The 18,712-nt window shown below is 39.2% G+C and overlaps 1 protein-coding gene across 2 annotated transcripts in view; it reads left to right on the forward strand.

Annotated features, from left to right (window-relative positions):
• The window catches only part of LOC143186502 (putative carbonic anhydrase 3), a 111,840-nt gene that overhangs the window by 36,932 nt on the left and 56,196 nt on the right, over positions 1–18,712 (forward strand). The window lies entirely within an intron of this gene.

Raw genomic sequence — 18,712 nt, forward strand, 5'->3', positions numbered from 1 at the left:
AACGTTTTATGTACTACGACGCACGGTTCGTTACAATAGCTCAAACATTGGGATGATCAGGCTGCGGATGTTTATACAAATTCCTATTTTCAAACACAAAATTAAAGAAATGGAACCTAATTAAAGATTTGTTTCATCCTACAAATGCTATAAAATATGTTTATATTCCGATAATTTCAACATTCTTTCAATATTGTATGAATTGTATTCTTTCTTGCACACAGAAATTTCTCATAAATGCATAAAGGTACACAACCTAGTAATGTATACAATATGTTTTCTTTATAATCAACATAATCAAGTAGCTTACAAATAAAACGTCATAGACAGTCATTATACCATCCACATTATCAAACCACATTAAAAAAATTAGAATGAAACAACATTAAAAGTGCTCTTTTAAAAATTTTAAAACCGAATACAGTATGTAATAATCTTTCAAAAGCATAAACTTCTTTTGTTATGAAAACGGAAAGTTCTCAAGTCAACAATGATATGAATATATATATATATATATATATATTCAACACTATGTTCAACAGTACGTACCTGTTCTCAAATGCCAAATTCAAAATTCACATATAGTTTTATTGCACAAGATTCCCTTTTTCTTGAAATTCCGGACATCTCACTGAAGCATCTAATTTAATTATTAATTGATGCTTGCTTCACAAAAGTATCTTTGACTGTCCATAAATGAAAAAAACGGATAAGTACATAAATAATGCCTAAATAAATTAAACTATGAAATAAACTTAACAAATTAAACTAAAAACATGTAAAGTATTTTATTACTTTCGTCGAAAATACGTAGTTAGAAACAAAAAACAATATTCCCATTCTTTATCAATACGGTGTCGGGCCACTTGCCTTCTCTAAACATTCGCTCTTCTTCGGAACAGTCACACAACACCCGATAGCTGGGAGACCCAACGTAGCCATCAGGCATCGATCGCTAACGGCACTGTTTAGTTTCATGCACCCCCAATCAGCCACACGTAAACTAAGACCCTATCATAAATCCCTCAACGATACGTCCTCATTCGGCTAAAGATATCGCCTAAAGAAAATTTAGTCACGCATACAGTGTGTGTGTTTTATCTATAAACGCTTCAATATCTGGAGAAAAAAATTAAGACAAAACTTGTAGGGTTCGAAGGGGCACATATGCTGCCTATATCAAATTGACCCTGTGATGACCTTGAAAAGCTGTATGAAGGTCACGAGTACATTTTTTAATGGAACGCTACATTTTTCATTTCATATTCATGTAGCTGACGTTAAAACATTTTCAAAACACTATCTACACATGTATTTTGTGCTAACCGATCTGGAGATATTAAATGAGAAATCTTATGCGCCGCTGCCATTGGAGTTACCCGATGTACGCGGGTACCACAGCGCGGGAAGGTTGCTTGGTCGGACTTTGTACCTTTTTTTTCCTTTCAATAAAGGAGATTTCTTCTTTTTTCAATAGAGTTGATTTTGCCAACAAATCATCGCTGAACTAATTACTAATCACATAACCAATCCTAGTCGGCACACTACATGCGAAACGAACAATCCCGGAAAATAAAATTTCGTCTCGGGAAAACGCATACTAAAGTAAATTTTGAATTGTTCACTGACATCGTTAGGTTTTGTTTATTGAGCGGGGTATACGTGATGGTTGGGTCAATGTTCCGGGAGATATGCATAAGCCAACAAGTATATGTCGTCCTATGACCCAACGAAACCATTACCGTACCTGATGTACTTTGATATAAACAATTTAGATGGATGGGCAATGTGTCATTCATTACCACGTGCAGGATTTTAATGGATCGGTAATGTTGAAAATTTTGATATATCTTCGATTGTAGTCGATTCACCTATAGGTTATATTCTTGAAGTTGATATAGAATAACCGCAACATTCACATGACCATGAAGCTGATCTACCGCTTTGTTCAACACGTGCCAAACCTCCTTGCAAGAAACAGGGTAAGTTATTGACAACATTATATAATACAGATACTGTAACGGACTGAGTTTCGTCGTACCTAAAGTGTTCACAGATGAAGCGGCTTACCTGGGAACCTGGGTGTAGGACTCGTGTGGGGTACGGTTAAGAAATTAATTTCATAGACTATGATTTCTCTTGAATTAAAATACAGCAAGATTTATGAATCTAAAGAACGTACAAATTTAGAAATACTTAGATCTTATGATATGGTACAATATAGAATTGGCTAATACTTTATCGTTGAATGCGTTTGTAATACACTTCCTTATCGACCGAATATTTATATGTGTAACGCATTTACTGTAAAATATAATATATTAAATAGTAAAATAAAATATGTATATATGTAATCTGAACAGATGGCAGTAATGAATTGTGGGCGTGTGGAGCAAGAATAGGCAGAGGAACTGGTTAAAGCTGCTTCTGTCGGTAATCAAGGAGCTGGCTAAAGCTGCCTCGATGTGGAAGATCCAAGGAACTGGTCAAAGCTGTCTCAAGAGAACTGTTCGAACTGGAACTCGAACTGCCCGTTATTGTTGGCGACGCCATATTTATCCAGGGGAATTGCCTTCTTCTTTTGGGCCCAGTGACTCCCCTCTGGTGCATGTGTGTGGAGGTGCTCGCACAGACGTACTGAGAGCCTGCTTGCTGATAGGTTGGCGGTGTCATCATCCGGTCGTCATCTGTCGTCAGCGTGTGCAAAAAGGCACGCCACAGAATGTTGCCTCGATGACGTCCTGATTTTTTGCGCATGTGTGTATGAAGGAATCCTACTATTTATGCGCGTCGCTAGCGCGATCGTTTGAATTCGGAAGTTAATGTTAGGATGTGGTTGTAGGTTGGGATCACTGCCATTGTACAGATTTCACTATGACTTATTTATTGTTAATGTTTCTAGTGAGAATTGTCTTCTTAAAATTCAATTAATTTGATTAATTCATATTCGATGGCGAAGTCGTCGCCGGTTGTAACAATACTGTTGCAAGCACCAGGTATATGGACACTGTCTGCTGTGCTCGCACCGAAGAACAAGAGGACGGTTGAAGAAGACGTCTAAAATGATCGATTAAATAGAATCGTCTGACAGCTGTCAGCGAGCCCACATCGAACAAATCGAGAATTATAACATATAAGCGTTGCAAATTATTTTATAATTGTAAATAAATTAGTTCGATAATTAATGTAACCGCGGTAATGTCTCCGCGACGAACGCGAGCTCACGACGCGCGCGATACTCCAATCGTTCGTAACAATACGATAATTATTCATTGTCGTAGCTCACAGCAATGTATACATCATGTATACATCGTCTTTGTATTACAAAGATACACCGCACTCTCCAATTTTATCAATTCCCATGGCTTCGCGATTGTATAGAACCACAATACTCAATTTCGAACACATGCATCAAATAATTTTGAAAAAAATTTGTATAAACTAATGAACAATGCAGTGTTTTGTAAAACAATAGATAATATACGAGATCATGTTGATATAAAATTTCTGACTAAATGAGGTGAAAGGTTCGGTGTAGAGGCTACTTTTGTAGTAGAAGCATTTTTTCGGAAACTTTAGTTGCAATTGAATTGCACAAGCTCAAGGTTAAATTCAACAAATCAATTTACGTTGTTATGGCCATTCTAGACATAGTACGATGATTGTACGAATTGCACCACGATTACATGTATCCGTTATACCAACAAAATTGTATAACTATGTATACCGACACAGGCATTGTTTACGCCATGCACTTGAAATAACACGTCGTCAGTCATGCATAAAGTCTAAATTGCACAAAGTGTATATAGTAACAGAATTAAAAATTGCTCTCAGCCTATAGAATGATAAGTGATATCTCGTCCCCGATTCAAATGATACATTACCATGGGCGCATTACAAAATAATATTATGAAGGATAGAAGCTGTAGAACGATAGATTGAAATTATTGTGTTTGGAAGTGGAGTTATAACGAGCATTTGTCTCGTCCGCGAAAACTGTTGTCGGTTAGCATACGCGACCTACCGAAGGTGTCCTCGGTAGGTGATTCCGTTGCGCTCATAACAGACGCGGCAAAAACGGCACATGACTCTTTTTGGTTATTGCAGTTGACGTCGATCGGGTGAATGACCTGTATCAGCTGTTCAAATTTCAGGCCTAACGTCGAGTGGGGACGTCAGAGCCTGAGAGCAAGAGGGAGAGGGAGAAAATATGTAATAGAAAAGAGACAGAGAACTTAGAAGACAGCGAGCGCCACGTAGCGGCTAATTAGTGTTTCGCACTCACGCGAGACGGCTGCCGATTTTTGGCAGTCTATCAGCAAATATCCACTCTAGAGTACACTTCAGTGAGTGCTCTTTTGCTACCAAACCGCTCATTTTCGAGGCAAGCCCGAAAAACCACACGGACTCGTTAGGTTACGTTGATTCCTGGCGATTGTTATTCGACGTGGGAGCATTTGGATCCACTCCTTGGATGACCACTGGTTAACGGTGTACTCGCAAGGTACAGAATCATGAAGAAGGTGTTACTCTTCTGTCGTACCGCTCTACTCCCACGTTCGCATAAATCCCCGTGTGACGAATAAATGCACACGTATGGGATGGTCGCTGTGTTGTGCAGCATAGTTTGAAATAGGCCGCCGTTATCAGCCACCGAGACTAACTTAGCTAGTAAACGTGGTTTTTCCAACTCACGAAGCATAGGTTTCACCGAGCTTCGTTCGAGGCGATTCGCTAAACTGGACATAGAGCGCGGAGAAGAGGCTGCTTCCTCTCTATACGCTCGTTACACGACAGTCTTCATTGCGGAGAGCTGTCGATAGTACAGTCCACTGCCCTACCTTACGCTATACAGCAAGGTATCGCGTCCCCCTTCCAATAGGTTCGACAATTCGTTGCCTGGAGACGGGTTAGACGCATCTAGTACGAGTTACTCATATTTAGTCGGCGTGGTTATGCCGAATTTTGTTCTAAGCGTTAGAAACGTTAGGACCCCAGACGGACCCGAGTGACGCACTGACCAGGGGAAGGCTAGGAGCAATGTCCACGGCAGAGGAACGCATTAGACCATCGCCCTTTAAGCTTCCCCTGGTGAGTTGTTTAAATAAACGTCGGTCCTTATAAGGACAGACAACAGGAATTATATTGTGCGATTTTCTTGCGGTTTACCTGCCTTCTCACCTAATCCGGACCTGAGTTAGATCCCCTTTAGCGATCCTAACATATTTCATGAAATCAATTTAATTGTATCTTTATATTAACATGGTAATAAAAAACTTCTTTTTTATGTTAACAATTCATTATTTTTACTACGAGTCATGCGAATAATCAAACTATAACCATTTCACATATACATTATCGTTTTTCTTATCCAATACTTTTTCCTGTAAATACACATCGGGATTGGTAACGCATTGTAATTCATATTCGAAGAATCCTCCTGCAATAGCTTTTCCGCACGAATCTTGTGGCAGATAAGTCATGGGATCAGTTGTCTGTACTTTTATTATCTTGAACATTTCAGTAGTCCAATTTGGCGTATATCCTTTATCGAAAACGGTTTTGTATATGCTCAGACGTACACAGTCGCCAACCTCAAATCTCGGTTGCAGCAGCAAGCTTATATTATTGTTGCGACGTATATTAGGATGACGAGGACAACGATCGCAGCCAATGGCTTTTAGTGTATAAGGCTTTATTTGTTGGCGGCAGAATGGTTAAACAAAAAGGCGCCTTTTTACTGCACATTAATCTTGTGAACATAACATGTTCAAGATTTGTTTTCAAATAACTCAGCAAGGAAATAATATGATTTTACACTCTTTATGCATCTCTCTTGCCACCGACACGTTCACGCGTACATGCGGCTTACATCTTTCGAACGGTGTACCCCGGACGGAAGTCAGGTCTTTTGTTTTGTGTTTCTTTGGTTACGTCCGATTTCGGTCGAACTTTTCGGCGCGCAATTTGAACTTAATGTATAAAGATTAATTCTTAACTTAAAGTTAACTTAAAAATAATTAACTCTCAACAATTATCCATATGATGATTTGAACACTAATTTTAATAAAAAGAAATATGCCATTTCGTAAAGCATATATAAATATATTTGTAACTCATATTATGGATGTAGCAACAGACAAACGTTTCTAACGATTGATGAGTTTTTACAACATGGTCCTCTTGTGGTGCTTGGTTATTCATATCAAAATGTTTCAATAAAGAACAGCACTTTGGATGTACGCATAGAATTCGATTGTGATGAAAATATTCCAGCAAATACTACAACTTACTATCTTCTTCTGCATGATCGTGTAACCGAATACAAATAATTGACAAATATTCAATGCAAAATTAGCTAAATCTAGATTATGAGTCTAGATTTCGATGAGTTTAGATTAGAATCATACATATGAAATGTATGTATTCAAATTATTCAACTGTTATTTTCAAATGTCTAAAAGTATTATAAAATATACAAATTCATTATATTAAAATATACGTGTTTTCTTTTTTGCCCACCCACTTACTTTAATTTGATAGTAATAATGATTTAATTATTTTAGTATGATAGTACTAACGATTTAATTACTTTTAATCTGATAGTAATAATAATTTAATCACTATTCAGTATGATTCGATTGTAGTTTAATAGCAATTCAAAGTATGTACATTAATCATAATACGATCATGACACGATGTGGTTCAGTTATAATTTTGATATAGTTCAATCGTGATTCGTTGTGAATGGATCAAGATTCTATATGGTTCAATCATGGTTTAATATTGTTTGGGCATAGTTCGAACATGCTGCAGTATAATTTAATTGTGGTTTAATATGGTACAGCCATGGTTTAATGTGGATCGATTGTGGTTAAATTGTGGTACGATACGGATTGATTATGATTCCGTCATGGTTTAATGTGGTTCAATTATGCTTCGATATGGTATAAACATGGTTTGATATGAATCGATCATGGATCGATCATGGTTCAATTGTATTTTTGATATGGTGCAATCATTTATAAATTTATAAATTTTTATTTATAATATTAAGTCTATAAAGTTTGTAAATGTTCTAAAACAAGATGGTGTCACTCCAATAACGGACTTGCCACGCATTGCTAGTATTATACATAACAGTAAATATTTCGACGACAATTCTCTGATTCTGAACTATTGGCATGTGCCCTAAATGTTTTCGTCTACACTGTTAATATTTAATATTATATAAACTACCAACCTTAATATAAGATTCTATTGTGATTTATACATTTAAATAATATCGAAAGCATTTAAATAAAAATTAGTATTCAATTTAATTGCATATATTTAATCACCTATCACTCTTCACCATCCCACTCCATGTTTGTAAAATTACCTACATCAAGATAGATAATGTAGAAGTTTCAAATTATCAACGGTACGGTTATTAAGATTACTTATTTACCATCTGTTAGTACGGTCTGCATGAAGACCCCAGTGGGTTCCCTCTCACCTCTCCCATGCGACGTCAGTCCCCTCGACGACGTTACCCCTGCCCTTCCACCGTGATGTCAGCCCCCCTAGGCTCTTAATAGTCATTGAAGGCCCCCCAATACAACGCTACTAGTCTTTTTTCGGCATTCGCTCAGGTACATTTCATTTGGCAGGAATAATTCTTCGTGCTCTTGATTTATGAGTAGGTAGTTCGCTTAAGGTAGTATGTAGGTGAGGATGCTTACGTTGTGTAGTATGTTTTGGAATGAGGGGCATGGGTGAAGTGGGTACAGATCAAATGGACTTTTATTTAATAAAGGAATATCGAGTAGTATGAGGAGTCGACCTTTCGTATAGACTATGTTTAATTTAACTACACCCTGTAACTGCTCGAATCGTAATTCTTCCGTAGTCAGTGGAAATTCATACGCCGTAGGTTTCGTAATTTGCTCGCGTGATTGTATTAGCTAATTATGCGTCAATATAGCAGTGTGCAATACTCCCAACTTCACAAAAGTAATTGCATCAGTTAGTAAGATCAGTGTCATCACGTACTCGTCCACGTGTCTAGCTATCTGGTAGGCCCAAGCAATGGTTGTCAATTTTAATTTCAGTTTGAATTGTTGTTCGTCTAATCTAACTAATCTTAAGATTATTTTTTTCATTCTAGTGCTTAGAGCGTTTACGATATTTGGAAAAGTTCTAAGATTGCTAAAGAGATGCTTGGTTGGTATAATATATCAATGTATAAATACGTGAACTTTCCGTGCTTTGTTTTTGTTTCGCAATATCGACCATCCTGACGCGAATTTACGAAGAAACAGTAATCATATCTATAGCCGATTTGAATAAACATTCAAACCTTCTCGGCTACATTGGCTCTGTACATTAACATGACTTTCTCCTCCATGTCGTAAGCGAACCTCATGTGGTGCACGAATCTAAAAGATCAGAGCCAAACCCCATCAGGGGTTCCAAGCCATCTAACGTTACCATACCCTAGGTACCACCGGTCACCATGACCACATATCTCAAAGATATGACCCATCGTAGGGTTTTCTGAGCCAAACATGGCTCGTGCCTGGGGTATTGCCGGCTCGCTCTGATTAAATACTCAAAAAGCACGCTCAAACATGAGAATTGAAGTCGTCAACGTTGACGACTCATGCGTGCACCACAGCTGCTGGGTTTTTCGGCTAGCCTACATGGGAAATGTCCAGCGAACTGATTTGCTGAACAATTCAGTATATTTCCATTAGATAAACCCCAAACGTTTACTAATTGGTCACTTAGGTCAAGGCCTACCTCGCTGGACTATGCTCTGCGGCTCTTGCTGACGGTTTGATATGGAAGGAGAAAGGCGAAGTTATTGTAAAAGGATACTTCAGAGTATTCATTCAGTTATTATTCGGGATCATTCTGGAATCGACTTCGTTGAATTCGCGAGACGTCCTCAGTTTTCAGTCCCAATAAATTCTGCATAATAAGCCTTCTGAGCCTTGCAAACAGAACTACAAACCCAATTGTACAATACAGTGAATTGAAATTATATACATTTTGCAATTAGTAATCGTGTTGTAACAATTTAACATCCTTATAACCCTAACCGGGAATAAGGAATTTACGCAACTTCACGGTGGTGGTAACTCGCGTTACAATTTAAATAACGTGAAGTTCAACGTGAAATTGTGCTAAGAAACAGTTTTTCTGCAAACTCAAGGACGAGACTTGTTGTATTTTACAGACTCACTTAAGAACTCTCTCGTCCCTAGGACTTCTTCTTCCTTTAAGGCTCTGTTTCCTTGAAGGAGCTGTCCAACTAGTGTTCATTGGTCAAAACGACTCATTACCTTAACCAATGAAAATGTCCTCAAACAGCCAACTCTTTGCGCCTGTAGAGCGCTTTTACAGAGTGGGGCGAACTGTGGAAGACCAATTTCCTAATGTAACATTGGCGACGCAGCGGGGTCTCATCAGAGTTCAACCTAAATGGTCCTGCTAGACTCTGAAAACTGAGTGTCTCTTGATACTTCGCAGGCCACTGGCAATGCAGGCTCCAACCCATCCAAGACCCCAGATTTATGACATTTGCGAACGCTATTGAGGCAGTCGCAAAAAATTCCTAAAGGACACTTAATTGTGTGAACCAAACGGCTAAAACCGAGGAAAGGAGCAAATTCAAAAATAGCTTCTCTAGGGCAGGCGTAATAAAACTTTCTAAACATTTGTACGCTGAGAAACATTTCTCAACATACAGCTAGCCGCTACAATTACTATGTTTGGTTCGACAATAATTCTGACAACTTCTTTTGATCCCTATAAGCCTTATCTTTTTTCTGATTACAGTATTGAGAGTTATCTTCGCTCAATGCACAAAAAGATCTCGACTTATTGTATTACTGAATCCCAACGGGACGCTTCGCTTTTAGCGTTGATCGGTTTTAGATAATAAGTTTCCCAATAAGTTTCTATATAGGGTCTCCCAAACAAAGTGTGGGAGCCGGAAATGGGAGATTTCTGGGGTGATTCTAAACAACATTTTCCTTTTTATTAACGCAAAACTCCGACCAATCACACAGCGCGAATAGCGAGTGCTCGGCCCACCAGCGACAGGGCACAAGCTACGCAGAGCGTCTGCTACTCACCGTGCTCGAGGCTTGTACAAGAAACTCAAGATCTTTATGTTATTGCCCAATTTTTCCTAAACTATTGCATGAAAAATTATGAAAAAAATCAGGGACACGCTAGCTATCCCTACACATATTGTGGAATTTTTTCAGATTTTTAAATTAATTGCCCAAGTTGTAAGAAATAAAAAACGAGGAAAAAGAATTAAAAAATGCCGATTTAGTAAAGTAATGCCATAGTAAAAAAATATAAAACAATGTTTTCGTAGTTCCTACGGTTTATACGTTATTTTACTATGTATTAATACATTTAAAACTATTCAAGAATACTTATTTCATAATGAATGAATGAAAATTGGACGCATTAGTTGCTGTAATCAGTAAAAAGTACGGAAACATTGATTTTTATTTTTTTTTATTATGACGGACCAAAGTAAAAAATGTTTAACTATATTGAGATTAATAGTATGACTCTAATACTATGAGTAATTACTATCGGTAAAACTCACCCATACGGAGAGAAATTCACCTGCTGCTTGAACACTTGCTCCATTGGGTCACTATGCCGATCCCAGTTATTGGGGAATGATGCCCAGGTAGCGCTGATCGCAGGTGTACAACACCACAAGAAGACATCTTGCATTTACAACACTTCGCAGTCACTAATACTGATCACTTTACTAAACGTGCACTTGACCTTTTAATGACCGACAATCGACTATTTTGAAACGTTCTGCGACATTCCGTAAATAAAAACAAGGTATTACACACTTCAGCGGCGAAATTACGATGGATACTGGCGATTTATTCCGAAGTCTCTTTTCTCGTGCTCTCGCATCCCTCCAGCACGAGTTTTCGGGGTGTAGTTTCGTCGAAATACTCGAATTTGATTTGTTAGTTGACACCAACGAGGTTGGATTTTCCTTGGTTACTTTTTTTAGTGGAGGTGGTAGTCTCTTTCTCGGGTCGAAAAAGTCGCAAGCAAATTCATGGGGGAAAGCAAAGGCGTATCGGATTAGTGTGGGAGACCGTAACAAGTGTCTCGCAGATGTGGCCGTTTATGATCGCAGGTATTGCCTTGCAAGTTCAAAGGAGCTATCGGTACCCGAGATCGAAGGCGACGAGGGTCGTATCGCGCTTACCGTTGAAGCCCTTTGCTCAATTCCTAGGACGGCTTCGTTTCCTCTGTCATCGATAGAGGAGATAATTTCGTAATCATGGTCAGCTAGTAGAATTCACCAGCCTGTTAATCGGGATACCGGGTATTTCATTAAAAATAACCACTGCAGAGATTGGTGATCAGTTAGGAGAGAAAATTTTCCTCCCACAAATATATGATGGAAAGTGTTTTATTACGTATATGATGGCAAAACATTTCTTTTCGGTTGTTGAGTATTTTGTTGGCTCGAATTCAGCGTTTGAGAAGCACACGTGATTGGCGGATCTTCCCTTATTTTTCCGTGGCTTAGTACTGCACCAACGGCTATATATGATGCATCAGTGGTAATGATAAAAGGTTTGTCATAATTCGGATATTACAAAATAGGTTCGCTACACAGAGTTTGCCGCAAATCCTCGAAAGCTTTTTGGTGACTTGACGTCCAAACAAAAGGGACCTTAAGGTTAATTAGCTTAGTCAATGCTTTGGCATGTTTCGCCATATATGGTAACGTCGGTAATAATTTACGGGACCTAAGAATTGGTTGGCTGCCTTACGAGTCTGGGGAATGGAGAACTCCGCGACGGCATTGGTCTTCTCGGGATTCTGTTTTACTCCGTCAGCTGATCTGATATAACCGATGTGAGAGTCTTCCTTTTGTAGGAATTTGGTCTTGTCTGTCTGCAACGTTCGATTATGTTTGCGAAATTGGTTAAAGAAATTCGTGAGTCGGTGCTCGTGTTCTTCTAGCGTGTCCGAGTGAACAACTATGTCATCGCTACAAGCAAAGATTCCTTTTCCTATTAATCCTTCCAAGATTTTATACATACCTCTGTAGAAAGTAGCAGGGGCATTCCTTAAACCAAATGGCATTCTTGTACGTTTGAAATGTCCATCAGGCGTGAAAAACTCCGTCTTCTTTTTGTCTTCCGGATTCATGGGGTTCTGATGGAAACCTTTCGTTAAATCGAATAGCGAAAAATATTTAGCCCTGCCCAATCGGTTCAATATGTCCTGGATCCGCGATAGAGGGTATCGGTCATCCTCGGTTACTTCATTTAATTTCTAATAATCAACTACCGATCTCTAATATTTGTTTTCCTCGCCATCAGCTTTCTCAGGCAATACTCAGAGGGAAGCATTATACGGGGAGCGTATAAGCATTATACGATAAGCATTATACTGTTTTTCCTGTGTTCGATGAAAAGAATATTGACGTGTAAATACGGGCTTTGGAGTTGTCGCAATGACGTGTTCCATCGATTGTGTTTCGCTTAAAGTGTCGCCAGAGATGAAGTACCTATTGGACGATTCGCTGACTATGTCCATAGCCATACACCGTGCTTTCTTATGATCTAAATGATTGAGTTTCAGCGCGTTAATAATCATACTCAGACACGTGGACAGCGGGTGCTTGACGATTTGATAATCCCTTAGGCCGTTTTCTTCACACGGAGCAAACTCGTCCTCGTATTGCGCAACGGGCTCCTCCGCTGGTACTTTTGTCTCGTCCTTTTCCTAATCTGTTTCCTCCAATTCCAAGTGGCACGTTAAAAATAAATTCAACATGTTTTGGCTACGGGTCTGTAAGGCTAATGTCTTTTGCATTTCCCTAGAATTCAAGAACGGTAATAAGTAATAAGGTTAATTAGACGGCTGGACATAACCAGTTTTTGGTAATGGTGTATCAATATTGCCTCTTCTTGCAATAGGTATAAGCTCCCAATGAGTCCAGAACTCCTTTCTGTTTAATCTGTCTACTACATAAAACGGGACTCAGACGTTATTAATCTCCACATAAGTGGCGCTTAGAGTAATGACCTTGCCTTGCACTCTTTCGATTTCGATTTTTTCTTCGCCTACGATGTGTGCGTCTAAATAGATATCTAGTAGATTTAAAACTAACCCGGAATCTAGGATGAATTCTCCTTCACGACTTGCCAATTCTTTTGTCTTGATTCGAATTGTCAGGGAAGATGCCTGTTCCAACGAGGAGTCTGATTTCAAGAATAGTGTGCTAGTTTTTGTGATGTATGCGCGTCAGACTCGCTCCGAAGAGGCGAGTGGGCGCCTCATAAGTTTAAAGGAATCCGTTCGTTAGTAGGATTTTCTTCTGGTTCTCCAGTTTTCCGATCTCTGGATCTTCCTACAAATCCACCCTTGGATTGAAATTTTTGTTGCCGTTGATGGTTTTCCTACCTATTCTGGCAGCAATTACAACCGCATGATTTTTTTCGTTAGTCTCTTTATAATCTAACCACTGCCTTGGGGCAGGGCGTGCTAGTGTTTGGAACGACGTTCTTGGATGTTCGAAATTACAATCGTAGTCTCTTTCCTCGTGAGGTGATTCACGCCATGTGAATCATTTCCGATCATAGTCATAAGGAGTGGGCGGCCTGGTTGGTAAAGGATACGTGAACGTTTCACGGGGACTTCTTATAGGAGCGATTTGTTCATAGCGTTCTGCTTCTAGTATCTCATCAAATGTCTCACTTAACGTGCTTGGAACTTCTAAGGGAATGTGATATAGTCTAATACGGTTTCTCGCGGTAGCATTTTCGCATATCTAAGTTTTTGCTGTGGTTCTTGAAAGTTACGTTCCGGAGCATATCGCTTTTTTAAATGCTGGAGGATTTCGTTTAAGTTGGAGCAGTTTCCCTTCTCAACGTAGTATCGCGCTATGTCTGGTATTTTCTTTAAAAGGCCCGTCTTAAAACGGTCTTCGCATTCCTGAGGGATACCATATGATGCAACGCGTACTGCTGCTACGACATCCTCGAATGAGATACATTTCGCATCAAACCACGATATTCCCTCTAACGCTCTGTAGATCTGTTCCTCGTCACACCATATGTCTATGCCAGTCACTTCAAGAGACATCACCGTGTTATATATCGCGTTAGGGGCTGGTGCTGGCGGAGGATCTGAAAGACGGGGCACAGGGCATACTGGTGGCGATCGTGGAAGCGACGTGTCAACAAAGAGTATGAGGTAATGAAAGTTTAGACAGGTTTTGAACAATTTCATTATAGAAATTTAGAAAAGAAGGAAATCAAAAACAATTTTCGGTACAATATCCCACTTCTGACATCACTCTTTTTTATTACATCCTAACCAGACGGGCGGTCGTCTCGGGCGGCGGAAATCGACCTTACGGGTTCTTGCTCTTTTAAAGTGCTAAAGCACACCTCGATTAAACTCATATTAAAGGTGTATGTGAAACGAAAGAGGAGAAGTGGACCGATAGACGACGCTTAGGCTTTTCGGTTTCATATATGTAACGAAAATGCAAATTGCATACCAATTCTTCCTTACCTTTTGAATCATAATTCGTAATACGCTCAGAAAGTAATAGTATGGCAATAGCTTATTAAGGTTCAAAAACCGATTATAAACATTGTTTTATGTAAACAGAAAGTGAATATTTGCAGTTGGTTATTCAAGACTATCAGTATCATGTCGTCATAAAATAGGATACGATATTTTACATTCTAAAATGTATTCACATGTTGATTGACTTGAAATTCCGTTTATTTAAACATCAAGAACGCACCTTTATCTCTATAAACTGTTAGCAACACTCGGTCAAAACAGGAAAGATTGCTGGCGATTATTGCAGTAAGCGTAAACGCCGAGCGCTATTTAAGTCTTGTTGTTACTTTAATTTTGTTCACGGAAATCATTAAAACCAGGAATTTAAATGTCAAACATTGACTTTTGATTTTAAAAGTTTGACAAAGTCAAGTATTTCAAGAAGTTGCAGTTACCTTTTCGGCTAACTGCGGACCTTCGCATCGAACGTTTGGGCGAATATCCGTGACACGTGTCGAGTTTTCCTACAAATTCAGTCCTTTTCTTTGATATTCTCGTTGAATGTCCGGTTTTCCTCTAAATTTTACGCCAAGACTTCTAATAATGATTGCAGTTTGTTCGTGCGTGGAAATGAACCAGAAGTTTAATGTGAAGGTGGATACATTAACCATTTTCACTCCGAAATTTCATAGGGCCTGTTTTGACTTGCCCTCTGCATTGTAAAAAATAGGCAGGTTTAATGTTATTTAACGATGTACTCGTATGGTATTTCAATATTCGCGAATGAGAGAATCGTTGTGTGTGGATGTATGAAGTGAACAGAGAGTTTATATGAAAATGTACATATTAACCTTTTTCATCTCGTAGTGAGTGACTTAAGTTTACCTATGGATTGCAACGAATAGACAATGTTATTGTTACTCAATGATATTCGTAATTTTTAACTGAATTTTGGATCATGTAGCCTTGTGGAGTGTCGCAAAATTTCCGTTTGGCTCTTCAACGATGAGTGACCCCTCCCCTTCCTTACGTCACTGTGATACTGCAGTTCGGGCAACCACTGTTCGGAGCCTCCGCGCGGGCACATTTCTGGTGCTTTCCATCAGATCTTTAGACATTTATAGCTAACAAACGATGCCTCAAAAGCGAAATCATTAATCTTGATCTTTTTGTGTTATTTCTGTTTCTAGAATCACATCCTAAATTTATCCCGTACTGTTCAGAAACACGCTGTGTACTTATATACTATCAGGTGTTTTCCCTGTGTCGAGCTGCCGTGTGCTCGAGGCAGGGACACCTGATAAACATCACCGTACCCGCCATGCAAGTTGCTCGGCAAAAAGGACAATTGCCTAGCCTTCACGGCAAGGCAATAACGACATGGCGTATATCTTCCACAGGTGTTTATTATAGATAATCGGCCGCGCGTTACGGCACGGCAACGGAAGATCGTGCAGGTTTTTGGCAACAGGAACAAACACGCGCCGGCGGCAATCGGCACGCGTGGACTCGCCCGTTACAAAGTTTATGTCGGTCATAATGACACCGGGATTACGCGATAACAATCAGTACATAATATCAATTAGGTTAATGTTCTAGAGAGCGTCGGGGGAAACCCGAATCACGCCTAGCACTACGGCATTCCGTGCTCGATAATTGAAATCAAAGTAATCTATGCAGCTTAGCCTACTAATCGTTGAAGATCCTAATCACAGTCTCTACTTTCGCTAGCCGGCAACAAGTGACGACGCTCGGCACACGCGCATACGACCTCCCCGATTCGCGGCACATCCTTGCCTCGCGCAAGCACGATAGCCGCTAACCGTACTCGCTATGGTCCAGGCTCGTATGCGAGGAGCGGGGCTCCCGGGGCCGTCAAGGTCCCTCAGATTCCTTCTACAGCCCTGAAACGTCGTGCGCGCTCGGCACGGAGTCACCCGACATTAGCGGGAATTCCAATTCACAGAATTTTCCTCTGGGAGGCGTCACTCGGCACGCGTTCCGCGAAGAAACCGTACGGTCCTTCTTGTCACTAATTTCACTAAATTCACTAAACCCGTGGTCGGTGCTATGCGCGACATCACAATACCTATTACAGTATGGAAGAAAATTCAATTGACGCTGAACTGTATTTACTCGAATACAATGAAAGGACGGTATGAACCGCAAATATTTTATTACCCCTTGTTCTGAAACGAGCCACTTCCTTTTTTTTTGTACTGCCGACCAAATGAGCTAGCAAGCGAATAAGAGCTACTGTTCCTCAATAGTAGTGCTCTTATACCCAAGAAATGGACGTGGAAGAAACTCGAAATTCTTCCTTCCTGATTACACTGTTCGACAAATTTTGACTTTTTTTCGATTTTGTAAGCGTGAATAAACATTTCTTATAGATTTTGACGTGCTGATTACGAATCTTCAAACCGTTTTTCCCCAGAACGTACAGTTTTTGAAAAAATCAATTTTGAAAAAAATGACAAATTTTCAACTTTGGGATTTTTTTCTGCTTTTACCGTAGTAGTTATTTAGTTGCTCTTTGCACGAAATGATTCTGTGGACTCTCCCGAATAAAATAATATAAATAGTTATTAGATTATAAACATCGAAATAGGTTTAAATAACAATTAAAGTGAAAAGGATACCCAAAACGCACCCATTTTTGCTGATATTTTTCACTTTATTTCAAAAAGTAAGGGTCTAAGAGAAAATTTGACTATACCACGCGATAGAGCAAACCTTTCTACTAAGGAAAGCATCAAGCGAATGTCCAAAATTATTTTTGTTTTCAATATAGAAATAAAATAGTTTGGCGAAACGCGCGCCGGAGACAGTGGTACTCAATGACGTCAATGCGTATAGGGACCGCTGAACGGCAGGCGGTAGGCGAGGCGTCCTCCGCGCGCGCCGCTGTCATTGAGTACCACTGTCTCCGGCGCGCGTTTCGCCAAACTATTTTATTTCTATATTGAAAACAAAAATAATTTTGGACATTCGCTTGATGCTTTCCTTAGTAGAAAGGTTTGCTCTATCGCGTGGTATAGTCAAATTTTCTCTTAGACCCTTACTTTTTGAAATAAAGTGAAAAATATCAGCAAAAGTGGGTGCGTTTTGGGTATCCTTTTCACTTTAATTGTTATTTAAACCTATTTCGATGTTTATAATCTAATAACTATTTATATTATTTTATTCGGGAGAGTCCACAGAATCATTTCGTGCAAAGAGCAACTAAATAACTACTACGGTAAAAGCAGAAAAAAATCCCAAAGTTGAAAATTTGTCATTTTTTTCAAAATTGATTTTTTCAAAAACTGTACGTTCTGGGGAAAAACTGTTTGCAGATTCGTAATCAGCACGTCGAAATCTATAAGAAATGTTTATTCACGCTTACGAAATCAGACCCGTGTTGAGCAGTGTTATATAGATTAGGGGTGCCACCTCCGATTACAATGACCTTGGAATATGTTGTCAAGGGCATCATTCTGAACAACTTTTCCCTATACATATACTCGGCGGTCTCTTTTCGTTTTCGAGATATTCGCAAAAATGTTTTCAATATTAAAAAGTGTGATCGGAGTTAGTCTGGGTTAGGTTCATTAGCGGGGAGGGGTTTGGCTGCCGCCCCTCCCCAATACAACTGACACGTTTCCGTATATTTTCCCTATACATATACAAGGACATCTCTTCTAGTTTAAGAGATATTCGCAAAGACAGTTTTCAATATTGAAAAGAGTGATCGAAATAGTTCTGGGTTAGATTCGTTAGCGAGAGCTTCTGTTTCTCTTTCTCGCTGAAACCTATATTGTTGATATTTCTTATGATGTCGAAAGAACTCTAGGAAAGATGGTTCATTATTATCAGTTTCGAACAAATCGTTGTAACGTAACGTCGTGCATTAATTATTGTAGAAATCGATAAAGCCAAATTTGAACGACGAAAGTATAATCGTGAACGACTTATTACAGGACAATGGATTTTCGTTGGTATAGACCGTGACACAAAAAAGATATTTGTAGTATCAATTTTGTCCTGTAGAGCAGACGTATTACTGCCCCTTATTTTAAAAAGGATTGTTCCTGGAACAATAGTCTATAGTGATTGTTGGAAAGCATATGAACAAATTGATAAAAATATA

Source organism: Calliopsis andreniformis, unplaced genomic scaffold (genome assembly GCF_051401765.1).
Source record: "Calliopsis andreniformis isolate RMS-2024a unplaced genomic scaffold, iyCalAndr_principal scaffold0001, whole genome shotgun sequence".
Taxonomy (NCBI): Eukaryota; Metazoa; Arthropoda; class Insecta; order Hymenoptera; family Andrenidae; genus Calliopsis; species Calliopsis andreniformis.